This window comes from Rhinatrema bivittatum, chromosome 5 (genome assembly GCF_901001135.1).
Source record: "Rhinatrema bivittatum chromosome 5, aRhiBiv1.1, whole genome shotgun sequence".
In the NCBI taxonomy this organism is placed as follows: Eukaryota; Metazoa; Chordata; class Amphibia; order Gymnophiona; family Rhinatrematidae; genus Rhinatrema; species Rhinatrema bivittatum.
This window is the reverse complement of record NC_042619.1, coordinates 297,989,128-298,010,963: the sequence shown is the minus strand read 5'-3', so window position 1 is coordinate 298,010,963 and position 21,836 is coordinate 297,989,128. Positions and strand designations below refer to the sequence as shown.

Genomic DNA, 21,836 nt, shown 5'->3' with positions numbered 1-21,836 from the left:
GTTTTTCAAATCTGCGTTTTCAAATCTGCTGTCCCACTCATTAGAGAACGAGTGGGACAGCAGAAGTCTGCCTGTGACTCTGCCCTTTAGGCCTGCTGTCTAGAGATGTGAATCGTGTCCTCGATAGTCTTAACAATCGATTTCGGCTGGGAGGGGGAGGGAATCGTATTGTTGCCGTTTGGGTGTGTAAACTATCGTGAAAAATCGTTAAAATCGTGAGCCGGCACACTAAACCCCCCTAAAACCCACCCCGACCCTTTAAATTAAATCCCCCACCCTCCCGAACCCCCCCCAAATGCTTTAAATTACCTGGGGATCTGGCGGTGGTCTCTGTTCAGCGGAGGTCGTTCCGGACCGCCGCTGAACGACCTCCTGCACTCGATCTCCTGCCGGCGCCATTTTCCGTACGAAAACGATTTGCGGCAAGAAATCGCTCCCGGAACCCCGCTGGACTCCCAGGAAACTTTTGGCCAGCTTGGGGGGGCCTCCTGACCCCCACAAGACTTGCCAAAAGTCCAGCGGGGGTCCGGAACGACCTCCTCCGTCGAATCGTTTTTGTCTATGGCCGCCGCCATTTTGCGGCGGCCATTTTGAAAAATGGCGCCGGCTGAAGACAACACGATTCTATTGAGGGGGCCGTTCCGGACCGCCGCCATTCTGGACCACCGCCGGATCCCCAGGTAATTTAAAGCATTGGGGGGGTTCGGGAGGGTGGGGGATTTAATTTAAAGGGTCGGGGGTGGGTTTTAGGGGGTTTTAGTGTGCCGGTTTTCCTGCCCTCCCCCTTCCCCCGATTTACGATTTTTTAACGATAAATCGGGGGAATTGGTATTGTATCGTGGCCCTAACGATTTTTTGACGATTTAAAATATATCGGACGATATTTTAAATCGTCAAAAAACGATTCACATCCCTACCTGTCCCCTGCTAGGATTTACATAGTAAGTAGAAGGGGCCATTGGCTTCACCTTACTAAAGGAGTGTACCATTAAGCTGGGGAGGTTCAGTGAAGAAATAGGCAAGAGAAGTTTGGGTTTTGCTCCCCCATGTGGGACCCTATAGATGGTGCATCCTAACTGTTTATCATCCAGCAGCACCTGCTATCCTCATAGATTTTTAGTTAGACTTTTGAAGAGACAGGAGCTATCTGCCCTATTTCATCATAGACTCATCTTCTTACCTTTAAAGATTGTTTTGGACTATTTGTGATTTCCCTGAGAGAGCCCATCCCCTTGTTGCAGTGGATTGGGGCGTCCCTGCATTCGAGGCTGGATGTGGGGTTAGGAAGACCTGCTTGTGCTATGTCTCCTTACGAGCATACACAGCGACAGAGACCTGCTGCAGAGGAAGAATATTCTTGCATTGACTGTTTTGAGCTCTCTCTTATGTTGGAGTCCCTGAAGTTTTATTCCACCCTTCCTGCTTCTTGCCTAAGTTTTCCCCTTTGGGTTCAAGTAATTTCTTTTCCTCACTTAGAGCTGATAACCCATAGTGCCTGGGAGTCAGTAAATCAAATCTATTAAAGAGTAAGACTTTCACCCTGGAAGACATTGGAGTGTTTCAAGTTCCATCTAAAAGAAGGGATCCCAGTAAAGTGCACTGCCAGGAGGAACAAAGGAGATCCTAAGCAAAGGTAACACCAACTTTGTTACTATTGTGGGAAGTTATAGACGGGTGGGAGAAGTGCCCCCGGGTGCTGACCACATAGTAAAAGAATTGATGGGAAAATACAGAAGAGAGTAAGTGTACCCTTCAGGTGTTACAAACGGAGTTAAACAGATTTAAGAGGATTGAATTTGGGGCTCCGTTCTGATTAATATTGGGACAGCATTGTATATTCTGACCACCTACAGAGGGAAGAGCAAGAGAAATGCATTGGGCGGTAAAGGAAGATTAAACTAACTTTAATTTGCACAAGTTGAATTTAAAAACAAAGTGGATGCATGAAGGGATTTGGTGCAAATATAGAGCTTCCACCAGTAGAAACTTTGCTAAGGAAGAGGAGTTTATTCTGTCTAACTGCTGTCTTTTGCTGCTACTTGATCAACTCAGAGAAGTGTAAAACTATCCAGTTATCTGATGAAACTATTAGTAAAGAAGTTGGAAAGTAAACCACCATTGTTCTCCTGTGTGTTTATTAGATGCAGAGACTGTGTAATGAGTAGTGTTGTGAACTACTTATTCTACCTTATTTAGATCTGTGATATGATATGTGATAAGTGATGTGAATACATTTACCTACCTCTGCTGTCCAATTATACCCCTTAACCTTGTTTAATAGAGTTTACATAGGTTGTCCCCACAATTATATTCAACCATGTCACCCATTGTGCTATCAAGATAAACTTAAATTATTTATCTATTTTGATTGAATTAATTACCTAACTTGTTCTCTTGGTTATTTTCTAGTATGCTCAAATCTTCTTCTCTGTTCTTTTCCTTATTCCCTAAAGTTAAAATATTATTTGTAAAGCACGGCCGCTAAATGCTATGTTTATTTAGCACTGTTGCGAAGTATTGTTGATTGTGAACCGATATGATGTTACTAAACAAATGTCGGTATATAAAAACTACAAATAAATAAATAACTAAAGATGGCGACAGGGCTAAATTGCTATGAAGTAGGGTATAAGAGCAATTGTTCGTCCCCGCCATGTTGAACCCCTGGACATCCGGTAGGGACAGAGACTTAGAAAGAAATTAAGAGACAGACCCTTTCTGCATCACTGTTCTATGTCTCCCTGGGTGCCAAGTAAAAGATCTGTCCTGCCCAGGGGTTATATAAGTAAGTATCCCAATTAGACTGGGCAGCAGGAGATTAATGGGCATCTTGAGAACAGACTAGCTGTAACTAGGAGTTACAGCACTGGTTCTCCGCTGTTTTTGTTCTTAAGGATGAGAGCCGCTGCCAGACCCCTGTGATCCTTGACTGGAGCACTGTTTGCTGCAGTCTGCACACAGAGAGTAAAGGTCCCATAGACTAGAGGAACAAGCACTGCCCGGAGGAGATGTTTGAGGACTGTAAGGGAAGAGGTCTGTCCCCGGCCCTTGCATAAATCAATGAGCCATCAGACGATAGTCCACTGAGATCACCCCATTAAAAGGATAGTTATTCATCTTCACCATAAGTAAACCTTTTAGATCCAAGTTATTTATTGTTTCTAATTGTTAATCTTGGATCCTTGTCCCACCACCATACTCCAGGGGCAGGAGGGGGGTCATCCTTTTCCACATCCCAGTTGAACTCATTGTATGCTTCACTACTGCCTTTTGCTTGCAGAGGAACTGCTAACCCCACAGATTAAGAGACCAAGGAGGTAATTTTCAAAAGAATTTACACATTTAAGAGGACATTTAACGTGTGTAAATGGGTTTTACACATGTACTGTAAATGGGCTTTTGAAAATTACTACCATATATGCAACTTTTACACACGTAAACTCCTTTGAACATTCATGCCAATGGAGGGAATTTTTAAAACGTTTTAGGTGGGTAAATGGACTTTACACACGTAAAAGGGCTTCTGAAAATTGCTATTTTTATGTGCGTAACTCCTTTCAAAATTCACTCCAGATTGCTGAATTTCAAAAGGTTTTACACTCATAATTGAACTTTATGCATGTAAATGTGCTTTTGAAAAATGCTACAATATATGCTACTTTTACACGCGTAGTCACTCCTATATGTAGCACAGCAATTGCCTTCTAAGGGCCTGGGGAGGGTTATTGTTTATGCTTATATATTACTGGGCCCAGTTATTAATGTAGATAATGTTATCAATGTTAAATGTTATATTGCTATTAGTAAAGCACAAACTTTATCTGTTACCAATGTACAAAATTATCTGTTATGATATTTACTGTAATACGTTGTTATACCTGTAAACAGGAGTGAAGGCTTGTACCAAACTTCGGTATATAAAAACACATAAATAAACAAATAAATAAATAAACAAATAAATATTAGGCATGTGCATTTGGTTATTTTCATTTCTGATTTTAGTGTGCACTAATTTGATTTAGTGTGCACAGAGAGGATAACTTTAAAATGTGTGAGTACCCATATATGCGTATATATGGGCACATACAAACGTGCTCCAGTATTTTATAACCTGCATATATATGATGTATACAGGTTTATTATATACATGTATTATAAATGAACCCAGGAACATGCACACACATGTAAAAAAAAAGCATGACTATATTTTTGTATTTTTCCAGATAAATTCCGAGTTAATTGCTAAGTAGCAGCAATTATCCAGATAAGTACCAATTTATCCTGCTAAGTAGCAGCAAAGCCACTATTTAGCCAGATAAGTCTTAAAATGCTACTTATCCGGCTAAGTCAGATAGCCAGAGAAGTAGTGCTTTTTAGACCTACCCAGCTATCTGAACTTGTCTGGATAAGTGCCACTACTTAGCCGGATAGCACGGAACTTATCCGGCTAAGTAAGCAAAGCCGCTATTTAACCAGATAAGTCGGAATTTAGTTGAATAAATGTATGCAACTGTATGCCCATGTATTTTTACATCTAATTTTAAAGTGATCTGCAAGTAGGTTTAAAGTGCATTTTAGATGCATTTACCCTCTGTTAAGTTGGCTTTTACACGCTTAAGTAGAGAGATTTTCTAACATATGCGTGGCAATGAAATTACCAGTTTTACTTATTATTCTATCAGTTTGCCAGTCCAGCTGCAGGTCATCGAGATCCTCCTGGCTCTTCATCCTGAAGTCCCCCCATTTCAGCCAGACCCCTCCACCCAGTCAGTATTTCACTTTTACGATCACTTGCTCCAGATTTTGAGCAGGAGTAAATATTCGTGAGTAAGCTGACATGCATAAAATGCTTATAAGATAGCAACTTGCTCACATAAATGCTGGCCCCTCGCCGGAACACCCCTGCTTCGCCTATTTTACATGCACAGATTTACTCACTGACCATGATTTATGCATGTATGATGAGGTTTCTAAAATAGCAGATACTTGTGTACATGCTTTTTTATACGCATGACTGCTAATTTTTACATGTGCAACTTTGGAAAATTCACCTTTAATTTTTTAGTGTGCATTAAAACAAAAACAAAGCAAAAAAGAAAAACAAAACAAACCAAATATTTTCTGGTTGCACATCCCTGGGAAATTTATACTAACTCATTCTAGGGACAGCTCCCCTCAGACGTCTATTCACCAAGGGGGAATCCATCATTATGTAAACCACACCTCTGGGTGAGGCTAAACAAGGAAAAGGCTTCTTACCCACATACATTGTTTTGAAAATTATACTCATAAAATTGGGGGCAGGCAGGGGAACCGTGGGAAGCTGCAGTGAAAACCTACGGTGCCAGTTCCAACTGAGCTGGAAGCCCAAAGGACCAGGTGGAAACCGCTGAACCTCTGGAGAATCTGGTTGGAAAATGCAAAAAGGTGTTATTTGGAGAGGTTTCTATCTGCCTGAAGTCACTCGTTCTAAATTCTTCAAATTAGCTCTATCTGTCCTGACTGTGCCCTGCTTTCTCTAAACTGCAAAAGAAAGCAGTAATAGTAAATGATAAATTGATAAATAATGGTAAAAACAGAACATGATGGCTGTAGAAATAGAAACACTATATACTGCATGTCACACACGGACCTTTCTCTGTTAGGTAGCGAGTGGAGATTAGAAAGAAATGTTAACATTCCAAAGTCACTTAATGGAAGAACCAGCTCTATAATGGAGTCATATAATCATCTCCAAGTCTTCAGTTCAAGAGTCACATTCCCAGCAGCTTCACTCTCCAACTATTAAAGAAGGGCCCTTAAAGTATTTCTCTCCTTTTAAAGTGGCCCTTCAGCCTGTCAGCTATTACACACTAAATATCTGGAACAAAATACCAATAAACCTGCACCAATAGCCATGATTCCTTAAGTTCAGGGGGAAAAAAAGCAATGCTATGGCATTTCAACCAGGCCTTCCCTCAGAGAGCCACAGTCTCCTGGCCTAACTACCTGAACTCCCAACTCATGGACTTTGCTATAATAATAACAGGGACACAACTGGGACTGCAAGTTACACACAAATGGGTTCCTTATGCAGGATACCAACCCTACTCTCATTGTGATTTCTGATTCTGACTGAAAGCTGTTCAAATGCCTTTCTTCAATTAAAATTTCTTGTAATGAGCCTTGAGCCCAACGTTGGGAAACCAAGTCTATAAACAAATAAATTAAATAACTTGGAAATGTTTGGGCAAATTTGTTTTCTTTTTCTATCTCCCTTCCTCCCCTCCCCCCTGTTCTCTCACCCTCTACCTCCCAGAACGCATGCCTGGGCAGCACAAAGAACCCTTACCAGTGCATCCAAGGTGCTCCCTCAACACCCCTCTTTTATGGCCAGGAGGGTTTATCCCAGTAACAGAAGCAGCCATCTGTTAGGTTTTGTGTGTGTTTGTGGGCCCTTGGCCCGAGGTGAGAGATGGTACCGCCCACGGGGTGGAGCCCCACTGAGCCTCATCGTCGAGAGGCAAGGTCTGGCAGCTGGATACATAGCACAGCAATAGGTAGAGAGAGAGAGAGAGAGAGAGACAGGGCCCGGATGGGCTGGTAATGGCTTTTGAGTCTCTCAAATAAACTAAGGCACAGTCCCGCAAAGCCGGGGATGTGCTGACAGTCACACAGTCACAAATGGTGCTATGGCTGGAGTGCGGTGTGCACCATGGAGAGGTCCTCCTTAGAATAGTCACGGCATAGTTCGCTACCCTAGTAAATGTATGTTAAAATTGAATAATGTAAAATACATCTATTTTGAACCATCAGACCTTAAAACATTTCTAGAGGCTAAGAATTTAATTGGGAATAATGGTAGCTAAAAGGGATGTTCGCACAGTAATATATTTGGGACATTATTATTCCTGTTCATTTAAATAGTTTACTTTGAATTATGCTCAATTTAAAGCTTGATTTCTGCTTATTTCATAGAATAGGATATCTAAATGAGATATGATAATGTTTTATTTTGAGATATTTTCCTAGAAATGTATATGTATGAAAGATGTTTTTCTTAAAATTATTCGTCTTTGATGTATTGAGAAAAATAGATATCCAAAATGTTTTTTGGCATTGTTTTGTCATGAAAAATTGAAAAATTTAATAAAGTATAAATTTAAAAAAAAAAAAGAATAGTCACGGCAATGGTCTGCAGTGTGGGGTACACCGGGTGATAGGTCTTCTGTAGAATTACCATGGCAATGGTCCATAGCGTGGGGTACACCGGATGATAGGTCCTCTGTAGAATTATCATGGCAATGGTCCACAGCACAGGGTACACCGGGTGATAGGTCTTCTGTAGAATTACCACGGCAATGGTCCATAGCGTGGGGTACACCGGATGATAGGTCCTCTGTAGAATTATCATGGCAATGGTCCACAGCACAGGGTACACCGGGTGATAGGTCCTCTGTAGAATTACCATGGCAATGGTCCATAGCGTGGGGTACACCGGGTGATAGGTCCTCTGTAGAATTACTACGGCAAGGGTCCACAGCATGGGGTACACCGGTGAGGTCCTCTGTACAATACCATGGCAAAGATCCGAAGAGCAAGGTACTCAATAAGGCAGGTCTCCGGTAGCACAGGAGGCGTCCAAGGTGTAGGTCCTCCGAGGAGTGGACAGCCAAAGACAGAGAGAGGGCCCCCAAGGAGCAGGTACCCAGATAGTCTCATGCCAACGAAGCAGGAACCGGAGGAGAAGTCCAAAGTTGTAGTAGCGGATTCGGCAATGAGGGAACTCATTGCCAGGTCGTTGAAGGTCAGGACCAGCGAGCTTAAGAGGCTGGGGTTGATGATGTCATCCGAGGAGGACGCCCCCGAGGTTACCACCAAGATGCACTTAAAGCTGGCCCGGAAGTGCGCACACGTGCCTAAGTGACTCCGAGGGTAAGATGGCAGTCGGCAGCGTCCTCGCTGCTCTGGGAGGTCCAAGAACGGAGACAGGAGGGTCAGAGGTAACTAGCAGATGCTGCAACTTTACCCAAATGAGACAGAAAAGTAAAACAACAGGTGAGCAACAGCGGTCGCAGCCGTCTGCGACCGACGGGCGTAACACCATCACCTCCACAGGTGCATCCCATCCCAGCCAGTCCCGGCAGACAGCAGACACCATCCCACATTTCCTGAAGGATAGCATGCAGGGCTGCAATAAGAGTCATGGGGCTGACCCAAGCAAGTAGTATGATTAATTTGTGTTTATTGTTGTTATTTTTAAGGCTCCTTTAAATTGAATTAGACTGGATATCATGATATTGATACAATTTAAACAACCAAGAAATAGGAAATGCTATGTAGTGGTAATGACCAAAAGGTTGGAACAGTCACACATATTGAAGGAGCCCTCCTTGCTTACATAAATATTACCAATTAAATGCTGATGTTCTAGATTTATTGAGGTCCATATTCAGAAGCACGTAGACAGATAATTAGGAAGTTATCCAGATAAGTTATTTATTTATTTATTTAAAATTATTTATATACTGTTTAGCAATAAAATATTGAATAAAACAGTTTACAATGTGTAAAAAACAAAACCAAATAAAACATATATAAAGTGAAATAAATAAAAGACAAACATTATAAAATAATAATAAAACTAATTAAAATCGAAGTAAAGTAAGGGAATAGCCACTGCTATTAATTGCATCAGTAGCATGGGATTTTCTTAGGGTTTGGATAATTGCCAGGTTCTTATAACCTGGTTTGGCCTCTGTTGGAAACAGGATACTGGGCTTGATAGACACTTGGTCTGACCCAGCATGGCAATTTCTTATGTTCTTATGAGATAGAATAAAAATAGCATAGTGGTAACAACTGTGAATGATGTAGTTAAGTGAGATTTGCGTCGGAGATGGCAAATGATTTTGAGAAAAGATATGTTTTTTATGATTTCTTGAATTCTTTGGGGTTAGAGATTTGAAGAAGAGGAGTAGGTAAAGAGTTCCATAATAATGGGCCTGCTACTGAGAAAGCTCTTTTCCTTGTGATATTTAGGCGAGTAGACATATTGATGGAATGAATATCTAGTAAATTTTATTCAGGAATCTTAAATGTCTGGATGGTTTGTAGAGCCCAAGAATGGAACAGAGCCAAATTGAGGATGGGTTATGTAATTGGCAATATTTTATAGAGAATTCTGAATTTGATGAGTAGTGTAAAGAACATATCGTTGAGGTGATATGATTTTGTCAGGTGAACCTAGTAAGATACGGGCAGCAGAATTTTGTAAAAGCTGTAAAGGTCGGATCGCAGACTCAGTAAGTCCCAAGTAAAGCCCATTACAATAGTCCAGTCCTGAGAAGATTAGAGATTAGAGGACAGAGTGGAAGTCACGAAAGAATAGAAGCGGGCCTAGGCATTTTAAAAGATGCAATTTAAAGAAAGAATTTTTAACTGTTAAAGAAATGTGTTGTGACAAAGACAAAGTTTAGTAAGACTCCTAGATTTCGGGCTTTACAGAGAATTGGTATGGAAGTGCCATTTAAGAGAATGTGTGTAGGAGGACTTAGAAATAGAACTTCAGTTTTATTGGGGTTTAATTTTAGACGGTTGTGAGATGACCATCTGTCAATTGTATTTACATATAGAACTATGGTAGAAAGAGTTTCAGACCAAGAAGATTTGTAAGGTACGAAAAACTGTATATCGTCAGTGTACACTTTAAATTGGACATTCAGAGCAGAAAGTATGTGACACAATGGAATTAGGTAAATATTGAAAAGGATTGGAGAAAGTGAGAATCCTTGAGGGACACCAGAGCGGGCTGTGTAAGGAGCAGAGGAATGTGGACCAATGTTGACCTGATAAGTATGGTTAGATAAATAGCTCTTAAACCATTCAAGTATTGAGTTTATTCCTATGAAGTAAAGGCTGGATAAGAGAATTTGGTGATCTAAGGTGTCAAAGGCAGCCGAGATATCTAAGAAAACCAGTATGAAGTCTGTTTTTTAATCAAAACCACGTAGATAAGTGTCAAAAGAAGATAGAAGTAGTGTCTCAGTTGAATGTCTGCTATGATCCTGCTCGCGGAGCCCATCCCGCGAGCAGAACTCTCCACACCTGCGAGCCGCTGCCAACTGTCTCCATGGCGGGCCGCTGCTGACGCCGCTCCACTGCCTTTCTGCGGCCTAGGCCACCTCCAGTCCATGCTGCAGCCGCCACCGGGACCCTGAAGCCGCTGCCATTGTGCGTTTCTTTGTGGCCCGCAGCTGCCTCCGGGGATTCTCTTCACGGCATGTGCCGCTCGGAGGGCCACTGCCAACGCCGTCCTGCTTCTTTGTTCTTTGCAGCAGGGACACTGCTGTCCATGGTCCTGCTCCTCCCTGGGCCCTCCTCTAGGCGCTGGCACACACCTCTTCACTGTATTTAAAGGGCCAGCAGTGGGAAAAGCCCGCGGCCCCACCGGAAGTCCTCATCTGCTCACTTCCTGGATTAGCCCTATAAAAGGGCTCTGTTTTCTTTCTCAGGGCCTTCAGATCGTACTTCATGGTTGTCCATGTTCTTCCTTGCCGGTCCAGGTCCTCTGTGGTCTTCACTTGTCTAGATGCCACTTTGTTCTGTGTTCCTGGTCTCCTTGTCTTGATGTTCCTGGTCTTGCTCTTTATCGGAGCTCCTTCGTCGCCTGTTCCAAGTCCTGATGTTCCAGATGTCCTGGTGTTCTGTGGTTCCATTCCTGAAAGTCCTGATGCTCCATGTCCTGATGTTCCAGATATTCCATGTTCCTGATGTCCTTGTCCTGATGTCTTTGTCTTTGCCTCTGCAACCAGTTCCCATATTTCTTGCATCCACCTTTCCTGGTGTGCCACCGTCATGGTCCTTGACCAGCCCATGGGGGGCTATGTTGGGTGCTTCATGGTACAAGGCCTTCTTCTCGTCTGCAGCGCAAGCCTCCAAGAGACTTCTGTTTTTAATGCCTTGCTTCTGAGAATCCTGAGTCTTGAATCCTGAGTCTTGAATCCTGTCCCAGTTTTTGGAGTCCCTTGTGTCTTCTTCCATCCATGCCTAAGACTGCCAGAACCTGCTCCGCTTCGGCGTGGTCCACGACCAGCCACAGGTGGCTGTGTAGGGCATGCCCCCAGTGCAGGCCTCTACTGATTCTTCGACATGTTCCAGTCTCGAGTTCCACTACTTCGCCTGGAGTCTGCTTCACACTCAGCGTGGTCCGCAACCAGACATGGGCGGCTGTGTAGGGCGCATTGCGATGCAGTTCTCACCCAGTACTTTTGCCTGAGTTCTGAAACCTTGCTGAGACCCTTTGAGTAACCTGAATCCTTGTCTGAGTCTTCTGAGTAACCTGAATCCTTGTCTGAGCCTTCTAAGTCCTTCCAAGTTCCAAATCTTCTGAGTCTTCCAAGTAACCTGAGTCCTCATCTGAGTACTTCCAAGTTCTAAGTCTTCGATTGAGTCTTCCGAGTAACCTGAGTCTTCGTCTGAGTCCTTCCAAGTTCCAATTCTTCGTTTTGTTCCTGCCCTCAGCCTCTGTCTGGCCTCACACACTCGTCGTTCCCAAGCGGCGGATCCGAAAGGGCTTTCGAGTGGCCGGAGGGCTACTCCTGAGACCAGCATTGCGTTGCTGGGTCTCCTTGGTGCATATAGGTCCAGCAGAGGGCTGATCCTGCTTGGTGCCTGTTCAGAGTTCCTTGCTTTAGTTCCAGTCCTGCTTTGTTCCTGCTCTGCCCATGCTTGCATGTGCTCACCTCCCATGGTGTAGTTCGGGGCTCCTCTCTGAGTCGTGCCGTGGTTCAGGGGCTCACGCTCTCCCATGAGCTAGCGGCCGCGCCCATATCAGAACCTGTAGGTTGCGGTTGCAACAATGTCCTTCTTGAAAGCCATGTTGACAGGGGTGTAAAGTGTCATGTTCTGAGAGAAATTTATTTAACTGATGTAGAACTATAGATTCAATGAGTTTGGCTAGAGAAGTGATGGAAGCTATTGGCTAAAGATTACTGAAGTCCATAAAGTTTTGGGACTTGTTTTTTAATATAAAGAGAACAGATGTTTGTTTTCAGATATCCGGAAAAATTCCAGATTCTAATGATTGGTTAATTAACTTGCAGAGGTGATGAATATTTGGGCACTTAGCTGGTTATATTTTAGCTGGCTAATACGATAGCTGTCTAGAATTTAGCTGGCTAAGTTAGAGGTGTTCTGAAGGCATAACTGGGAGGAGTTGAATTAGCCAGCTAAGTTATCTAACTTTCAGGCCAATATAGTACAGTGCACTCCGGCGGAGCACACTGTTAACCCGCGATTGGCCGCGCGTTTTCGACTCGCTATTCTTACCCCTTATACAGTAAGGAGTAATAGCGTGTCGAAAACGCGCGGCCAACCCCCCCAAAACTAATAGCGCCCACAACATGCAAATGCATTTTGATGGGCCTATTAGTTATTCCTGCGCCATACAGAAAGTAAAATGTGCAGCCAAGCTGCACATTTTACTTTCAGAAATTAACGCCTGCCCAAAGGCTGGTGTTAATTTCTGCCGGCACTGGGAAAGTGTACAGAAAAAACTGCTTTTCTGTATACCCTCCGACTTAATATCATAGTGATATTAAATTGGAGGCCCCAAAATTTAAAAAAAATTAAAAATTAAAAAAAAAAATGTTTAAATTAAAAATCGGGTGGGGGCAAGATGGCGGCGTGAACAGGCTGCGTGAACGCTGAGCTCCGGTTTCTGCAATAAGATTTTTGGTAACAATGCCTGCGAAAAGGAAGGGGAATCTCCATGTCTTTCCTTCGGACCCAGAGCTCAGCGGCTTATAACATCTTACGCACCTGTGAAGGAGCTTGAAACGGGAGGTGAAACCCCCGCTGCTGGAACAGCCCCCCGGATCCTCTAAAGCCCGTGATAGCAGCTCTCCCTGACCTCTCTCAGGCAGTTGAGTCACTGAGCTCCAAAGTGACTCAGGCAGACCCGACGAAAGGAAGCCAGAGAGGTGGAGCAACTGTGACTCCGATACAGAGCTCTGAAGAGCAGGAAACACAGGGACAGAGGGTCTGGCTTCGGCCTCCCCCCAGTCAACACCTACCCGGGAGGAGAAAGAGGAGGAAGCTTCGGAGAGATCAGTTGCTGGAGCTGGGAGGAATTTGCTGGCTGGAATTTCACCTATGCTGAAAGTGGGTGAGTTTATCCAGCGTCCCCGCTTCCAAATGCCGTTAAAGCCAGCGACAATCACGCTGGATGCTATATGGGACCTAGTGACTACATTAGGGAACGTTGTGCGTGAAATTAATGATAAAATGGATATTTTTGCTCAGAAGATAGACTCACATGATGAGAAGAATTGAATTAAGGCCGCGAATGGAGACGGTGGAAGCAGAGTTGGTGAGGAATCAGGAATAGAAGGCCAAGATGGTGAAAGAGTTCAGTGCTGTATCACGTAGGCTGGAACATTTGGAAAACCAGTCGAGACACTTGAACTTAAGATTTATAAATTTCCCTAAGATTGTGGGTGAACTTCCCTATGTTTCATTGAGAAAATATTTCTCGAGGTTTTGAAATTTCAGGAGGGAGAAATCCCTTCAGTTAATAAGCTTTTCTACTTACCAGTTTCTGCTAAAAACCGAGAAATTTCTCAAAATATTGCAGCTAAAGGGAATTTTACACAATTTTTAGAAGACTCAACTTCTGAATTTTATGAATGTGCTACGTTAATGGTATCATTTATTACTGAGAGGGATGTTAGTGAAACTATGAAAAGATACTTTAAGAAGATGGCAGTGCCCTTTAGGGGTACGCAGATTCGTATATATCCAGATTTTGCCCCAGTAACACAAGAGAAGAGACGAGAATTTTTAGTGTTAAGAGCCCAAGTAGTCTCTTTCGGGTTTTCTTTTGTGTTAAAATACCCCTGTAAGTGCGTAATTAAGTCTTCAACAGAATGCTTTATTTTCTTCTATCCGGAACAATTAAAATCTTTCCTTAATGCTAGGAGGGTTGTTATAACTCCCTCTAATAATTAGCACTAGAGTGGATCATGTAGTAATAAGCTCCTGTGACACGTTAAAGCCCTATGTTAAGGATGTTTCTGCTTTATTAGTCTCCAATTATTTTTCTGCCCTCAGGTCAAAGTTTCTTTAAGGGGAAATGCAATTGTTCTGTAACTAGATGAAGGTGAAAATTGTTTTCTTCTTTTTTTTGTTATGTACTGAACTTGCATATCCATTTTCTTTTAGTAAGATGATGTCTTGCTGTAATGTTAAATTAGAAAAATAAAATTTAAAAAAAAATTAAAAATCGGCCCACAGCCCGTGGGTCGGAAGACGGACGCTCAATTATGCCGTCGTCCATTTTCCGAACCCATGGCTGTCAGCGGGTTTGAGAACCGACATCAGCAAAATTGAGCGTCAGCTGTCAAACCTGCTGACAGCCGCCGCTCCTGTCAAAAAGGAGGCGCTAGGGATGTGCTAGTGTCCCTAACGCTTCTTTTTACTATGGGCCCTCATTTAAATACTGGATCGCACGCCCAGAAGAGTTGCCTGGGCGCGCGTTGAGAGAGCCGGCCCTCGCCTCGGAGCGCCGGCTCTCCCGCCGATTTTACTGTATCGGCCTGTTTGATATTCAGAGTTAGCTGGCTAGGTCTGGTTGGGCCAATGAGCTGTCCTAAAGTTACCTAGATAAAGTTAGCTGGCTAACTTTAAGATAGCCAGTTGTTGAATATACCTCAAAATTTACTAGGTCATTCATCGAGCCACATTAGGGCATCATCGTGTGCTAAAAGGAGTCTAGCACCCAATAAATGTGCGCTAATTATCTCAATGTTCTTTAGTATTTAAATATGATAACGAGTATGCAAAATCAAGAAAATTATGCAAATGAAGAACTCCTACCACATTTTGCAGTAAAATATTGCATACTAACACAGGATTTAACTTGAGAATTAACAACACCTCTTTGATTTGCGGTAAGGGAGCAAAAAAGCTTAGTGGCCGTTATCACAGGCCTTCTTTCTTACACCTACACAACCCTGGCGAGCCAATAAAAATGCCTTTTGTTATCTGCCCTATCTTCCTAAAGCCAGAATGTTAGGGGGCAGTGTATTAGTAGTGGGACACCGGTTGCTTCGGGCTGCTCAACAACAACAACAACAACAACTACTACTACTACTACTACTACAACAACAGGCAAGGGAGGTTCAAACGCCTCCTAGGGAAGTACCTGCACCAGAGCCAGAGCTACAAACTCCACTGGTGGAACGGGATGGCCCACATCAGGGCTTGCCATGCAGAAGGACATGCAGGCGGTACAGGGAGCACATCTTTCATCCCCACATCACATTGCTGGAGATGCCGGAGGAACACGTGGGTATGAGGTATTGCCTGAGCTCTCAGGCTATCATGGCATTAAGAACTCAGAGGAGACCTGGATCCTGTTACAGAAAGGTCCCACACTATACCAGGCCTCACCAAATTATTGTGCACCCTTCATTTTATGGCATCTGGCTCATTCCAAACAACAGTCAGGGTCATCGGGGGAATTTCCCAAACATCTTTTTCATCCTGTCTGGGCAAGGTAATAAGAACTGTATGTAGCCACATTAATCGTTTCATAAAATTCCTTCATGAAAGAAAGGACTTGCTGGACTTGAAGAGAAGGTTTTATGCTATAGTGAACTTTCAAATGTTCTGGGAGCTATTGACTGCACTCACAGTCAATAGGGAGGAGATCTACTGCAACAGAAAGCTCTTCTACTCCATCAATGTGGAAGTGGTCTGTGATGTTCGACTGCACATCCTTGATGTGGTCACCAGGTATCCGGGAGCTGCACACTATTCCTTTATACTTAGGCAATCTGGCCTGTTTGAACAATTTGAAGATGGCCTCTGTAGTGATGGTTGGCTAATAGGTAAGAGCTGTGCTTCTTTCTATCATGCCTTTCCAGCTATGTGTTTACAGTTAACGGCAGTGACATGTGGAGCTGTCAAGGAAGTGACTGCATCAGTTACATGACAAGTGACTTGCACATTTAGGTCAACAAGCCACAGTGCCAGGACCCAGGTTTCTCTCTCCATGCTGTAGATGCCTGCTAATGTTGTGTGTCCATACAATGCACTTTCCACTATGGTCAGGTGTACTCTATTAGTGCTCTGTCAGACCTCAGCTTACAGTGCCCTTATTTATTTATTTATTTATTTATTTATAATTTTTATATACCGACATTCTTACATTAAAATGCAAATCATACCGGTTTACATAAAACAGAAAAAGCAGGAAAAAATATTTCCATAGTCAAATACAGAGAACATTTATAATAAAATTGTTATTGGTATCCTATCTGCAGCACTTGTGCTCTGACAGGCAGGATGTCAGCCTCAGTTTGTCTTGACCATCACAGGGGTATAAGGTATAATAGAAGCTGTGGGATGTGCATTTGGGGCCAATTCTAGTCACTGTGTCATGTCTGACAAACATGTATCTCTGGAAGACACACTGCAGAACAGCCAAGGTCATGGGCAATCTTACCACAAGGTTTATGTCTTTCTGCAGTGAAAAATGTGGCAGTTGTTGTTGCGGTCTGCACCGCTTCCTCTCCCTTGTGCCTGACCAGTGCCTACCTTCGCGGCTGGAGACGCCGAATTCCACGGTCCCGGGATCCCAAGACGCCGATGGCTCCACGTGGCGTCCGCCATTTCCTGCCTGTCTCGCCGCGGCCTCGCGCGCGAGTGCGCTCACTTTGTGCGTCCAGCACCCGGAAGTCGAGCCCCACCTGCAATGATGATGTCACGCACCCAGGGCGATTTAACCGGCGCCCGGACGCCATCTCATCACCTTGCAACGAGATTCACTACTGCCTTGTAGTTCTGAGTTGCGCATCGTCTTCACAGAGTTCCTGTTGCTGACCTTGGATTGCCTTGACTACACCTTGCCTACTGCCTGCCTCTGACCCTGGTTTGTTCCTGACTACGCCTTGCCTGCTGCCTGCCTCTGACCCTGGTTTGTTCCTGACCACGCTTTGCCTGCCGCCTGCCCTGATCTTGGCCTGTTCCTGTTTGCCCAGCCCGCTGCCTGCCACTGATCTCGGCTCATCTCTGGTTCCACTTCAGCCTTCAGCATTCTCCAGTTCCTGCTTGCTACGGAACCCGTTCCTGGTTACAGCGTGCGCCAGCTCCTGCTCATCACAGACTTTGTGTCAGGCTACGCCTGCTCCTGTTCCCGCTGGCCACAGAGACTCTGTTACTATTCTCCTCCTGCCTCAGTATCCGGTCTCCTGCCTACCAAGTACCTTTGGACTTCCTTGCTCTCATCCCTGTCACTGGACTCTCTCTATTGCCCAAGTCCCAAGGAGCCAGAACCCTATGGGCTCCTCCTGGGGGGTTCCTGGTTCCTGGGTGAACACCTCGAGCCTCTGGCTCCGCCTCCCGGCCTACGCTATCACTCAAGGTAGGCCGGCCCAAGGGTCCACTACTTCGCCTGCAGTATCAGACTGCAACAGTTGTGATGTACAATTTCAGTGTTAGAAGAGTGATAGAACCGTGTAAAGATTGCTTGATTGTAAGTAACATGTACACATTGTGTATGAACTCCACATGCAATTTTCCATTCAGGAAAATATGACACAGCAGAACAAAGTGCTATAGCATACATATAGTGATACAGTAAAAGGTGGCATAGACATAGGGTTCACAGAGTTTTTGATGGCTCATGTCAAGCTATAGCTTAACTTCTAGTGTCTTATAGCATGCTGTGGGTTGGCAGCGATATAACAAAGTCATGGTGGTGTGAGTGATGCAGCCAGGCTGACGTGAGCATTAGGTGGACTAGGCGGACACCTAGGGCACTGGAAGTGGGCACGGTGCCATATAATCATACATGAGAGTGACATTTTTAAAAGCAGTGAGTATGGGTGGAGATGCATGGAGATGGGAAAGTTTATGGTGTGTAAACAGAGCTTTGGAGGTTGTAGTGTGTAGTCTGCGAGGTTCAGGTTGGTGCAGGAAGAGAGTGAGAGAGAAAGATTATGCGACTGCAGACCCTTGCACTGGCACTGGCTGCAGCCTGTTAGTCATCATCTAATCCTTCCCGGTGCAAGGAAGAGAGCCCAGCAGAGTGGTTCTGGCTCCTCACATCTGTATCTTTCTTTTATTCACTGATCTTCCATCTGGGTCAGTGTGAAACAAACCACTTAGTCCCATTTAGGCTCATTAGCTACAATTGTCAGTACTAGACAAAGTAGACAAAAAATAAACCTAACAACAAAGAAATGTGGTTGTCCTTGTGTATTCATATTGATTATCAGTCAAAAAGATTCATGTCCTGCCATTACATTTGTGTAGGACAGCCAAAAAAGTGTGCATAGCTTGGCATCGCTAGAGCTTTCTTGCCTCAGCTACACCTTGGACCCTGTCTTAGTCCTCATATGTTGGCAAGATAGTTGCATAGATATGATGGAACTCTAGCAGGGCCTATGACTTGGAGCCAAATATTCTATAAGTAAAAAACATCACAAGTTGCTTAGCTGCTTAAATACACAGCCAGTGTTAGGATTTGTAGGTGTGTGGACCCTGGGCCGAGGTGAGAGATAGTACCACCCACAGGGAGGAGCCCTGTGAGCCTCACCGTCGGCAGGTGAGGTCTCAGCTGACGTCAGACACAGCTAAAGAAATAGTCTTTATTAGGAATAGAAAGTCACTACCTGTGGAGCGGGGAGTGCAGGAGAAAGGTCTCAGAGCAGTGGGATATGCCCACGTGGAATACCTCTGTAGTGAAAATATGGCAATGGCCCACAGAGCGAAGAACACCGGTGAGGCTCCCAAGTAGCAATGATACGGTAGTGGTTTGTGGAACAGGGTATGCCAGTGAGGGTTCCTCAGAAGAGATGATATTGTAGTGGCCCGCAGCGCGGGTTACACCGAAGACGGTTCCTCACTTAGAGACGATATGGTAGCAGTCCACAGCACGGGGTAAATCGATGAGGGTTCCTAACTTACAGGCCGATACATTAAAACACGGCTGCAGTTACCCTGTTTCTAATCCGCTTTGTACCCACAATTTGGCCGCGTAAGTCTAACCCGCGATTCACTATCCGTTTTTACCAATCTTTACCGCTTCTTTAAATCAACGCGTATCCCTTTTCGCCCGCGGCATGTATATGATATGTAAACAATCGGATTAGCTATTTCCTCCCATACAGTAACGTGTGGCCCGATTATCCCCTTTTTAACCAACTGTTTTGCCGCGTCTTTAATCTGCTAATTTACCGCCTACCCTTACCCTGGCGTTAGAGGGATGTGACAGCAATAGGCAGGCTCCGGACAAATAAGTGGGTGGGTTGGAGCAAGCGAGTAACATGGTGTGGCCTGGTGCTCCTACGCTCGGACCTGGTTCTCCTACACTCGAGCATCGGGGATTGCCAGTCCTCTCTCTCCCCCTCCCAAAGCAAGGCGCAGGGTGAAAGTCGACTCGACATGTTATTAAAGCAAATAGAAATTGTAACAAAAGTAAACTTCTGCATGCTTCCAGCAGCCCCAGTCCTCTCTCCCCTCCTCCCGAGGCGCGCACCGCGGCTCCCCTGCCTCCCAGGGGCAGCTGGTGGCGAAAGTGGCTTCCAGCAGCCCCGCCGGCGAAGGTGCATGAACGCACGTCCAATTTGGGTGCTCAAGGCAGCGAAGGCGCATGAGCGCATGCCATGACCTCGGACGTCCATCCGGGCGCTCAGGTCATGGCGTGCGCTCATGCGCCTTCGCTGCCTTGAACGCCCAGATTGGACGTGCGTTCATGCACCTTCGCCGGCGGGGCTGCTGGAAGCCACTTTCGCCACCAGCTGCCCCTGGGAGGCAGGGGAGCCGCGGTGCGCGCCTCGGGAGGAGGGGAGAGAGGACTGGGGCTGCTGGAAGCATGCAGAAGTTTACTTTTGTTACAATTTCTATTTGCTTTAATAACATGTCGAGTCGATTTTCGCCCTGCGCCTTGCTTCGGGAGGGGGGGAGAGAGGACTGGCAATCCCCGATGCCCGAGCGTAGGAGAACCATCCACTTCCTGGTACCTGTCATTTCAAATGTCATTTGAAATGACAGGTACCAGCACACCCAGGATACTGTATAGGCGCTGTATAGCACTCTATACAGTAAAATGGATTGCGCTTCATGGACGCTTCATGGACGCGCTTTGGACGCGGCTTGCATTTGCGTCTAATTTAAATACTGTATCGAGCGGTATGTGATCCGAACTGTGCATGCGGCAAACGAGGGTGCGCCCGGCACTGCCGCACTCTTTCTAACGTGTCCTTACTGTATCGGCCTGTTAGAGATGGTACAATAGTGGCCTGCAGCGCAGGGTACACCAATGAGGGTTCCTCACTAGAGATGGTACAGTAGTGGTCCGCAGCGCGGGGTACACCGATGAGGGTTCCTCACTAGAGATGGTACGGTAGTGGTCCGCAGCACGGGGTATACCGATGATGGTTCCTCATTAGAGATGGTACAGTAGTGGTCCGCAGAGGCGGAGGTACTCACAGTAGCGAAGGTTCCAAGAGAAGCCCCTGGAAACAGGGCAAGCAGCAGTCCAAGGCGATAGGCCCTCTGAGGAGCGGATAGCCAGAGATGAGGAAAGGGCCCCCGAGGAGAAGGTACCTCGAGTGTCTCACGCCGAAGAAGCAGGAACTGGAATCGGAAGACTGTAGTGAGCGAAGTGGATTCAGCAATGAGGGAACTCGTTGCCAAGTCGTTGGTAGGCAGAGCCAGCCAGCTTAAGAGTCTTGGTGAGATGACGTCATCCGGAGGGGACACCCCCAAGATTCCTGCCATGACGGTTTTAAGACTGACCCGCGCGCACGCGCCTAAGGGTTTCCAAGGACAAGATGGTGGTCGTCAGCATCTCTGCCGTCCAGGGAGGCCTAGGAGTGGTAGGCAGGCCGGCGATAGCATGCGGAGGCTGTGAGTCTTCCCAACGGAGTCAATGCAGTGAACAAAGAGGTGAGCAAGAGAGGTCACAGCCGTCTGCAACCAACAGGCATAACAGTAACCCCCTTCTTAGGGCCTCTCCCCGGGGGGTTTGGCTTTCTTGGGTAAGAAACATGAAACTGTTTGATTAGGGCTTTGTCAAGGATGTTGACTACAGACTCCCAGCTGTTCTCTTCGGGACCAAATCCTTCCCACGAGATCAGATATTCCCAACGCTTCCTGGGCTTCCTTACGTCTAAGATATCTTCAACCTGATATATTATATCCTCTTCTGCCACCAGAGGTTGGGGCTCAGGTGTTTTCTTAGAGATTTCTGACAGGATGAGCGGCTTCAATTGGGAGATGTGGAAGGCATTATGAATCTTGAGCGATGTGGGAAGACGAAGGCTGTATGTAACCAGGCCCAGCCGGCGAAGTACGGGGAAAGGCCCGGTGTATCTGGGGAGCAAAGCAAGCTGAAGGCAGTTTCAAGTGAATAAAGCGGGTGCTGAGCCACACTTTGTCTCCAGGGTTCAGCTGAGGGGCTTCCCGATGATGGACATCATAGAATCTTTTAGCTTTCTGAGCGGCTTGCTGGAGAAGGAATTTGGTATGTTCCCAAAGTTGGTATAACTCTTGCGCAGAAGCCTGTGGCACCAGAGACAACATAGACAAGGGTACTGGAAGAGGAGGCAGAGGTTGGTGTCCGTATTCTATTTGGAAGGGCGATGATACAGTAGATGCCGACTGGTGGGAGTTTAAGGCAAACTCGGCCCAGGGTAGTAAATCGGACCAATCATTCTGCCGAGAATTCACATATGCCCAGAGAAACTGCTATAGAGTGTGGTTCATCCTCTCTGTCTGTCCATTGGCCTGCAGGTGGTAGGTTGATGTGAGGTCCAAGGCTATGTTGAATTTCTTGTATAACGACC

General features: G+C 45.4%; 1 long non-coding RNA gene across 1 annotated transcript in view; it reads left to right on the top strand.

The window, feature by feature from the left end:
* The first annotated feature begins 12,938 nt into the window (after positions 1-12,938).
* LOC115092827 overlaps positions 12,939-21,836 on the top strand; it is a 30,348-nt gene continuing 21,450 nt past the window's right edge. Inside the window, exon 1 of the long non-coding RNA XR_003857091.1 lies at positions 12,939-13,147. This is a non-coding gene — a long non-coding RNA (uncharacterized LOC115092827). The remainder of the gene's footprint in view (positions 13,148-21,836) is intronic.